General features: G+C 27.0%; 1 pseudogene; it reads left to right on the plus strand.

Annotated features, from left to right (window-relative positions):
* Nucleotides 1–9,846, plus strand: part of LOC107850268 — a 36,394-nt pseudogene extending 26,548 nt beyond the window's left edge.
* Nucleotides 9,847–10,242: the final 396 nt, after the last annotated feature.

Below are 10,242 nucleotides of genomic sequence, written 5' to 3' on the forward strand. Positions count from 1 at the left end.
AGAACATCAGAGTAAGGAAAGAATTTGGGATGACTTTACCTTCATATGGGCGACACCATAGCACGAATGACAGTATGAAAGAGGAATATTTTGACGCTATTGCACGAACTGGAACATGAAAAAAGAGAAACCTTCCTAAACGCCTAGTAGCCTCCTACTTATAAGTGTGGCGCGCTACACACCCATAAATAAGACTCTACCCAATGTGATTTTGCAGACACCCTGGGACCATGAACCGTGCTCTGATACCTAGTTTTTCACGACCTGAACTAGGGCCCTGGCCGTGATGAGCATTTCGAACCATGAAGGCCCGAAACACCCCTATTTATCTGATAATCATGCACATAACTCATATGACAAAATAAATGCAGAAGATAAAAAAATTACAAAAACATGGTCAAGAATCATATGAAATCAGTAAAGGGGAATAATGTCCCGCAATCTCAACACAACATCTCTATAACGTCTGCGAAATCTCTAATATATGACTAAAATAAATATCTATCTGAAAAATGGGACAAGTCCCCCAATAGATCTAAACTAATAAATGAAAAATGAAATTGCCAGATATTAGGCCTTCCGAAATATAGAAGGCTCAACAAGTGACTCTGCAAATCTGTCTAAGGAATCTACTAATTTTCTGGACCCCTAGACTGTGCCTCTGAACCTGGGAGGGAAGGGGGTCAATACAAAAGTACGGGTACGCAGAAATATCAAAACAAAACATAATATTTTTACAAAATATAGTTGAGAGCCATTATAAAGCAGTTTCATATCAAATCATTTGAAAATACATGGGCGTAATGTAATTGTTTTCAACAACAATGTAATGCAGCTGAGCTAGGTGGAATACCCTACATATCACATTGACACCAACTGTAAAATCTCGGTTGCCATCGAGATTAGAGTATAAGTGAGGAGAAGACACACAAGATCACACAGCAGGGTGTCTCGACCCAATGGTAGTGCACAAGATCACAAAGTAGGGCTCCTAACCATATTTCCAACTTGGGAATGACATAAAATCTGGTTCGCAAGATCATAAAGCAGGGTACCAAATTCCCATGTCTGCAAACACAGTTTCCAGTGATGAGCCCTTACACTCAAACGCCTTTTTCGAGCATCCACCCATCTCATGTAAAATCAATGCATTCAAATTTCATATGATTTAATCATATATCATATTCTATAGGGTATCGTCATACCCAACTTTCAAGCCATTAATATCACATCATTCTTCTCATTCAACCATTGTATTTAATATGTTTCAAAACAAATAGCCCTCTCGTTTTCAAGTCAAAATTATATCAATTCTCAAAACATTTCATGTCATGCTTTTTAAGATGTCTTCAAACAATTTACATCATATGAACATTTAAAACAAATTCACATCAAGAGAGGGATTCTATATAATTCATGCTCTCAAATTAACACCTTTTTCAAAAACATGCATATACATATATAATATGTCAAATCACTTCGGAAATAGGCCTAAATACCAAATCAATATTATAGAAATATTCAAAACATGATTATATTTGTAGTTTCAAAACCCCCATTGTAAAACATGAAACCAAAGGCCCATGAGATTTGAAATTAAAGGCCCATGATATTTTAGGATAACCCTACATACCTCTATATGCGAAGATGATAGGTGTTTCTTGAAGCCTATGTTCTGGGGATTCCAAATATGCAATTAGTTTCAAAAACCCGCAGTTGAATCTTGAGTTGCTTGGCTTTTTAGTTTGAAACCTTAATGAGAGTTCATAAGCAATTTGGATGAATGAAGTTGTATTTTGGGGTATTTGGGGACTGAATTTCGTATTTATGGCTAAATAAGGGTTGGAAAAAGACCATTTTGCCCCAAAAATGGAGTGTTTAAGTCACTTGAGTAGTAATGTATGTGGCGCACACCTTATCGCATAATATAGGTTGTGCGGCGCACTCTTTATGGCACATATTAGGTTGTCCATCGCACACCTTATGCTGCATGACACACTCCATTTTGCAAAGCCATAACTTCTTTCTCGGGTGTCAGATTTTTGCAAAATTGGTATCGTTGGAAAGATAATTCAAAGGCCTTTCATTTGATATATAGTAGGAACTCTAATTAAATTTATATACAATGAGTAATGACCGATTGAAGTTGACCTAAGTTTTGATGCTTACTAAAACTCAATCGATGGAAAAGCTTTCAAGTCGTCCTTGAGTTAGGGGACCTCTATGATCTCAATTCATGCTCAAATAGATTTATACACCACATAGTTGATTAAAACACTATATTCACAATAGATTTATTGTTTTTGGAATGTGTACAAGTAGAAATGACAATTTATGTTCAAGTCTGAAAGTATGGGGTGTTACAAAAAATTATTGGGTTATTGGTTCAGTTCAATTTTTTTTATTGGGTTATTGGGTAAACCAATAACCCAATAAGAAAATATATATGACTTATTATATATTTATCTTTTATTTTTATAAATTAACAAATCTATTATTTCAATTATATAAACTCTTAATTTCTCTTAACAACATTTAGTTCAAACTTGAAGATTTTTGTAAATTTAAACACTTCATGTAGGATTTTTGTTGCAACTAAGATTCATTTTTTACATGTTAGTTACTACTATTTCTATTTTACGAGTATTTTCTTATTGGTTAAACCAAAAACTGAATCGTTAAAGACTAAAAACCAAAAAAAATATATTTTATGAGTTTGGTTATTGGTTTAGCATATTTAAAACCAAAAATCGATAAATCTAACGATAATATGTAAAACCCAACCGAACCGACTGATGCACTCCCCTAGACACAAACGCTTTAACTACTTGACAAATTGTATGAGATGCACACATTTTGCATGACAAATTGCGATACAAGACTCGCATATATATATTTATTTTAACTTTATATAATAGTCTAAGTATTTATTTGTGCAACACTCAAAATTAAAATATATAAATATTTGCTAATAACGTCAAGTTGAAAACACATTTATGTATTATGTCAAACGTATAATTCTTTTTTTGAACTACAGCTATAACATGTAGCATGAGTGAATGTACTCTAATTTTAAGTTGATGAATTCACCTAACATTACTACAATTAGTAGAGTAAGGAGCAAAATTAAATTCATTGCTATTTATTTATATTTTAAAAAAGCAAGGTGGAGTCAGAGAGCAATTATCATAATTAAAAAGGAGCTAAAGATATAATTAAATGAGAAGCATAGAGTCTTTTGATAGAGTTTATTAAAAAGTTAATAACAAAAACAATAATAAATTCAGTGTATTTCCACATAATGGGGTCTGGACAGGGTAAGATGTACGTAGTCCATATCACTACCTCTGGAGAAGTAGAAAGACTGTTTCTGATAGACTCCCAGCTTAAGACAAGGAATAATAATCAAATCTGTGATAAAGCATGGAATGTATTATGTAAAAAGTAATGCATCCATTAACTTAATGTGTATTAGTAGTCTCTTGTTTGATATATATCTTTTTATCTTATGTATAACTAATGCAAAAATTAGTTATATACTCTATTGTATATTAAGGTGTGTATTACTAATACCTCAAAATTTATGACATTAGTAATTCGTGCTATTTTTAATACATTAAATCAAATACTGTATAAGAAACAACAACAGCAACAACAACACCCAATGTATTCCCACATAGTGGGGTCTGAGGAGGTTAGTATATACAGATCATATCACTACTCAAGTGAAGTAGAGAGGATGTTTCCGATAAACTCCCAGCTTAGGATCATAATAATATACCAAACATAAAAGATAAATGCATATAAACTAATACGATACGCAAAATAAAACTAACAATATAACAAATATCAAAGAAAATGTATATAAATTAGTACCTTATGAAAAAATAGCCAATCTACCAAGAAGTGACAACTTTGTGCTTGGTGGTTGGTAGTCAAGAAAGTGTCAACTTTTCCAAAAAGAAAAACCCCAATAAAGAAAGAAGTCACTCCACTTTCAGCATTGATTCAATGTTATTTTTAATATGTAGAACCAAATACTGCGTAATAAAATACAAGCATAATTAATGCAAATATTATTGATGTACCATATTTTATATCATTTTTATAAAATAATATTTTATATTATTTTTATAAGAAAATACTCTAATTAATTTTGTTGAAATTATTTATCTATATAATAAAGGAGGATAATCTAGCCTAAAACTAAGGCAAGTGTCATATTGAGAACTACCTATTTGAATTTTTACAACAAAAAATATTTATTTCATAACAAAAACCTATTTTGTTGATTATTTAAATATTTAATATTATTTAATATTTCATATTTAATAAATTACATTTCATATGTTTTTAATAATAGTATTATAATAAAATAAATATGAATGATTTCATTACAATTGACTAAAAGAAATATTTCAAGAAAAAATTATTTAAGAGAATAACCAATTAATAAATAGTAACTGATCAATTTATATAGAAAATATTGTAATCATTCAGAATAAAAAATATCAAAAAAAGGTGTCATCCCTCAAATTAATTAAGTTTGTCCTATTTTTGTAAACAAATAAATGAATAAATATAAGAAAATCCATAAGCAGGAAAAAAATAATTGTTACCTTATTTGAGTTTTTAACAAATTATAAAGATAATAATAATCAATTGAATATATTTAAATTATTAATTTATAATAAATATTTGAAAAATAAATTAGTAATTAGGAAAATAAATAATTGTTGCCTTTTTAAAATTCTTTCCAAAATTAAAAAGGTAATTGATATCAAGATAATGTAATCAATCTATAAAAACATGAGAAATTCATGAGATTGAATTTCCAAAATTATAAAGGTAATTAGTATCAATTATTTTCATATTTGAGCCCTTTATACAATTGTAGATTAATTAAATATAATAAAGCTACAAAATTAGGACTGATTTATGGTAAATAAATGTATAATATTAATAATAATTTTATTGCAATCAAATTAATTAGATTAAATTGAACAAGAAATTAGTTAATATTGACAATTACTTTAATAAAACATATATAGAAAGATTCATAATTGATATGCATATATTGGTAAAAAAAATAACGAACTTTGACTACTGCTTTAGCTATAAATATATTTTAAAATTTACATACAACATTAAATTTAAGGAACTTGAGTCTATATATTTTATGATCATAAAATTGATTCTAATTAATTAAAATTAATTAGTTGATTTTATAGTTTTATTACAACAATTTCTTACATCATTTATTCAATAAAAATACATATAATTAATTGACTGATTTTGTGCAATCTACTATGATTTTATTAATTCAAATGAAATGATTTTTAAATGATAGGTTTGGATTATAAAAATAAAGGTGATTATTGTATGACTTTAGAATTTCTTATGTATGAAAAAAGATTTATAGTCAAAAACATGTCATCCCTCAAAACAATTAAATTTGACCTATTTTAGTGAAACAATGAAAGATTGAATATAAGAAAATTCATAATTAAAAAAAGAAATAATTGTCACCTTATTTGAGTTTTTAGCAAATTGTAAAGATAATTAAATAATCAAATTGTAAATTGATAAGAAATTTTTGAGAAATAAATCAGTAATTCAAAAAAGAAATAATCATTACCTTTTTAAAATTCTTCCCAAAAATATAAATGTAATTAATATAAATTTGATATAACAAAACTATAAGAATATGTGAAATTCATGGGATTAAATTTTTGAAATTATAAAAGTAATTAATATCAATTGTTTCCATATTTGAGTCCTTTATGTAATTGCAGATTAATTAAATATAATCAAGCTATAAAATTAGGATAGATTTATGGTAAATAAATATATAATATTAATAATAATTTTATTGTTATAAAATTAATTAGATCAAATTAAGATAGAAATTAGTTAATATTGACAATTATTTTAATGAAAAATATATGCAAAGTTTCGTAATTGATATACATATATTGGTAAAAAAAACAACAAACACTAACTACTACTTTAGCCATAAATATATTTTAAAATTTACAACATTAAATTTAAGGAACTTGAGTCTATATATTATAATCATAAAATTGATTCTAATTAATTGAAATTAATTAGTTGATTGTGTATTTTTATTACAATTATGTCGTACATCATTTATTATATAAAAATACATATAATTAATTGATTGATTTTGTGCAAGCTATTATGATCTTATTAATTCAAATGAAATAATTCGTAAATGATAAGTTTGGATTATAAAAAGAAAGGAGATTATGGTATGCCTTTAGCATTTCTTATGTATTAAAAAAGATTTAGATACAAAAAGTTGTCATCCCTCAAAACAATTAAATTTGAACTATTTTAGTAAAATAATAAAAGATTGAATATAAGAAAATCCGTAATTTAGAAAAAAATAATTGTTACCTTATTTGAGCTTTTAGCAAATTATAAAGATAATTAAATAATCAATTGACTATAATCAAATTATGAATTTATAAGAATTTTTTGAGAAATAAATCAGTAATTAGGAAAAAAAATTAATCATTACCTTTTTAAAATTCTTCACAAAATTAAAAAGGGAATTGATATTAATTTAATATAATCAATCAATAAAAAACATGAGAAATTCATGGGTTTGAATTGCCGAAATTATAAAGGTAATTAATATCAATTGTTTTCATATTTTAGCCCTTTATGTAATTGTAGATTAATTAACTACAATCATGCTATAAAATTAAGACAGATTTATGGTAAATAAATATATAATATTAATAATAATTTTATCGTTATCAAATTAATTAAATTAAATTGAGTTAGAAATCAGTTAATATTGACAATTATTTTAATAATAAATATATGCAGAGTTTCGTAACTGATATACATATATTGGTTACAAAAACAACGAACACTGACTTCTACTTTAGCCATAAATATATTTTAAAATTTACAACATTAAATTTAAGGAACTTGAGTCTATATATTATGATCATAAAAGTGATTCTAATTAATTGAAATTAATTAGTTGATTGTATAGTTTTATTACAACAATTTCATATATCATTTATTTAATAAAAATATATATAATTAATTGATTGATTTTGTGCAATCTACGATGATCTTATTAGTTTAAATGAACTGATTTTTAAATGGTAAGTTTGGATTATAAAAATAAAGGAGATTATTGTATGACTTTAGCATTTCTTATGTATTAAAAAAGATTTATAGACAAAAAGATGTCATGCCTCAAAACAATTAAATTTAAACTATTTTAGTAAAATAATAAAAGATTGAATTTAAGAAATCTGTAATTGAGAAAAAAATAATGGTTACCTTATTTGAGTTTTTAGCAAATTATAAAGATAATTAAATAATCAATTAGCTTAATCAAATTATAAATTTATATGGAATTTTTGAGAAATAAATAGCAATTAGGAAAAAAATAATCGTTACCATTGAAAAATTCTTCCCAAAATTATAAAGGTAATTAATATCAATTTGATATAATCAAACTATAACAATATGGGAAATTCATGGGATTAAATTTTTGAAATTATAAAGGTAATTAACATCAATTGTTTCCATATTTGAGTCCTTTATGTAATTTTAGATTAATTAAATATAATCAATCTATAAAATTAGGACAAATTTATGGTTAACAAATATATAATATTAATAATAATTGTATTGTTATCAAACTAATTAGATTAAATTGCGGTAAAAATTAGTTAATATTGATAATTGTTTTAATAAAGAATATATGCAAAGTTCCGTAATTCATATACATATATTGATTAAAAAAAACAATGAACATTGACTACTACTATAGCCGTAAATATATTTTGAAATTTACAACATTAAATTTAAGGAACTTTAGTCTATATATTATGATCATAAAATTTAATCTAATTAAGTGAAATTAAATTGTTGATTGTGTAGTCTTATTACAATTATATCATACTTTATTTATTTAATGGAAATATATATCATTTATTAACTGATTTGTACAATCTAATATAATCTTATTAATTCAAATGAAACAATTTTTAAATGGTAAGTTTAGACTATAAAAAGAAAGGAGATTATTGTATGACTTTGGTATTTCTTATGTATTAAAAATAGATCTAGAGATAAAAGAAATACAATATTATAATATTTTTGGGTTATTTAATTAATTTATCACGTTTCAAAATATTGTTTATATCAATTCAGTGATGTTTATATGGCAAAGTTAAATTTTGAAAAATTAAATATCTTAAATTTCATAATTTAAGTTAATTTGTGTGCTAATTTGAAAAAGTTAATTTATAGTTTTCATTTTATTTCTATTATATGGAAAATTTGACCTCATATGGCTATTTATAGCCATTGAATAACACAAATTATTTTTTACACTTTTCTTTTCTCTCTCTCTCTCTCATGGGTATTTCTCAAGTTTTTCATTATGAGTATGTAAATATTCACTTGCCATATTTCTGGATCCTTATAAATATTCACTTGCCATATACAGATCCTTGTTAGTTGTATATATGCATTGTACGATGATGAATGAAATACACAGAAAAAAAGTTTTCTCCATTCTAGTCTTTTGCTATTTTTACATTTCAAGAAAAAATGACAAGAATCCTACAGATTCTGACAACCTTTTGCCGGCTCTTACTCTTTCAACTCTTTGATTCAGTAATTTCTCTTTTTTTTATTAATTACCATGATTATTTGTTTTATCAGAAGGATTTGATACGTTCTTGTAATTGTTCTTGTGCTATTTGTTTGTGGGGTATTTTATTAATTTTCAGTAGAAGACTAGTAGTAAATAGTTTCACGTCATGTCTCTTTTCTTACTTTCTACTGTTGTTAACATCCTCGTGTTTTTGCTTTCCTTGCCGAGGATTTATGGGAAATAAATTTTCTACTTGCCAAGGTAGGGGTTACGTATGTTGTTGTTGAAGAAGAAGTATGTAGAAAGAGAGATGTTTTGCTTTGTCTCATAAGTATTTAGTTAGCTTGCAGTATTTTCATGAATGGATAATGATTTATGAGTGGCTGTTTATGAGTGTTTTGCTTTTTCTTTTGAAATCTCATGGACACTAGTTTGATTCATGTACAGTCTTTATACATAGATATGATGAAGAACAACTTCTTTTTCTTTCGATCATCAACTAATAATGCAAACAAGACCCCTTCACCACTATTAAAGTCCAAGGAAGTTTCTTCTTGGATGAGTGTTTCATTGTCATCTAGATCCTTCTACGACAATGGGTGAGGAAAAAGAATTTCATGGATCTGAGAAAATCTCCCCATGTTCATAGTAAGAATTCTCATCCTAAGAAATCTGGTCGTGATTTAAGCCGGTATGCATATCATTTTGCTGTAGCTTCCTTTTCCACACTTAAACTGATGTTTTAATTTGTATTTGCTTGTCCAAAGTAATGACAAATTTTTCTTCACGGCAGAGACCTTAGCGTTCCAGTGTTGATTCAGACTATTAGAAGATTGACAAAGAAGAAGGTACAAATGGCTTCTGAAGTTTCAAGCATGCTACGAAATCAAGTTGCTGAAAGGGCTTCTGCTAAGGAAGAAGCCAGCATATTACAGGCAGAACTAGATTCACGGACACAAAGATTGAAGACAGAAAAGAATGAGTTACAATCAGTATTGGAAAAGGAGTTGGATAGAAGATCCAGCGATTGGTCTATAAAACTTGAGAAATACCAAATTGAACAAGATAGACTCCATGAAAGGGCGAGGGAGCTTGTAGAGCAGAATGTCTCTCTACAAAGGGAAGTCTCTTCATTTAATGAGAAGAAAGTAGATAATAGAATCAAGATGTCATTTTTGGAGAAACACAGTTGAAGATTTGTCTAAGAGAATAGAGCAAGTGTCAGAGAAGAATCAAAATCTAAGGCAGCAGCTCGCTCAGTTACAAGTGAAATATCAGTAGCTCAAGACAATAGAGATTATGTCTGGGAAAACTACCAGGAAAAAAGTTAAAGAGCTTAAATTGGAGACTTTGCTGACAACTGTGCTAAGGGAGAAGCTCTATTATGAGAAGATGGACATAAAGCAACTTCAGGATGATCTAGCCGTAATAGTTAGAGGTAACGACATTCTCAAATGTGAAGTGCAAAATATGCTGGACACTCTTTCTTATGCCACACCCAAGTTGAAATATCTCGAGCTTCAGGTAAGCAGGCAACGTTAAGATCTCGTTACAACAGAATAGTTTTTATTTTTCAACTTTGGATACCT

This window comes from Capsicum annuum, chromosome 11, assembly GCF_002878395.1.
Source record: "Capsicum annuum cultivar UCD-10X-F1 chromosome 11, UCD10Xv1.1, whole genome shotgun sequence".
NCBI classification, from domain to species: domain Eukaryota; kingdom Viridiplantae; phylum Streptophyta; class Magnoliopsida; order Solanales; family Solanaceae; genus Capsicum; species Capsicum annuum.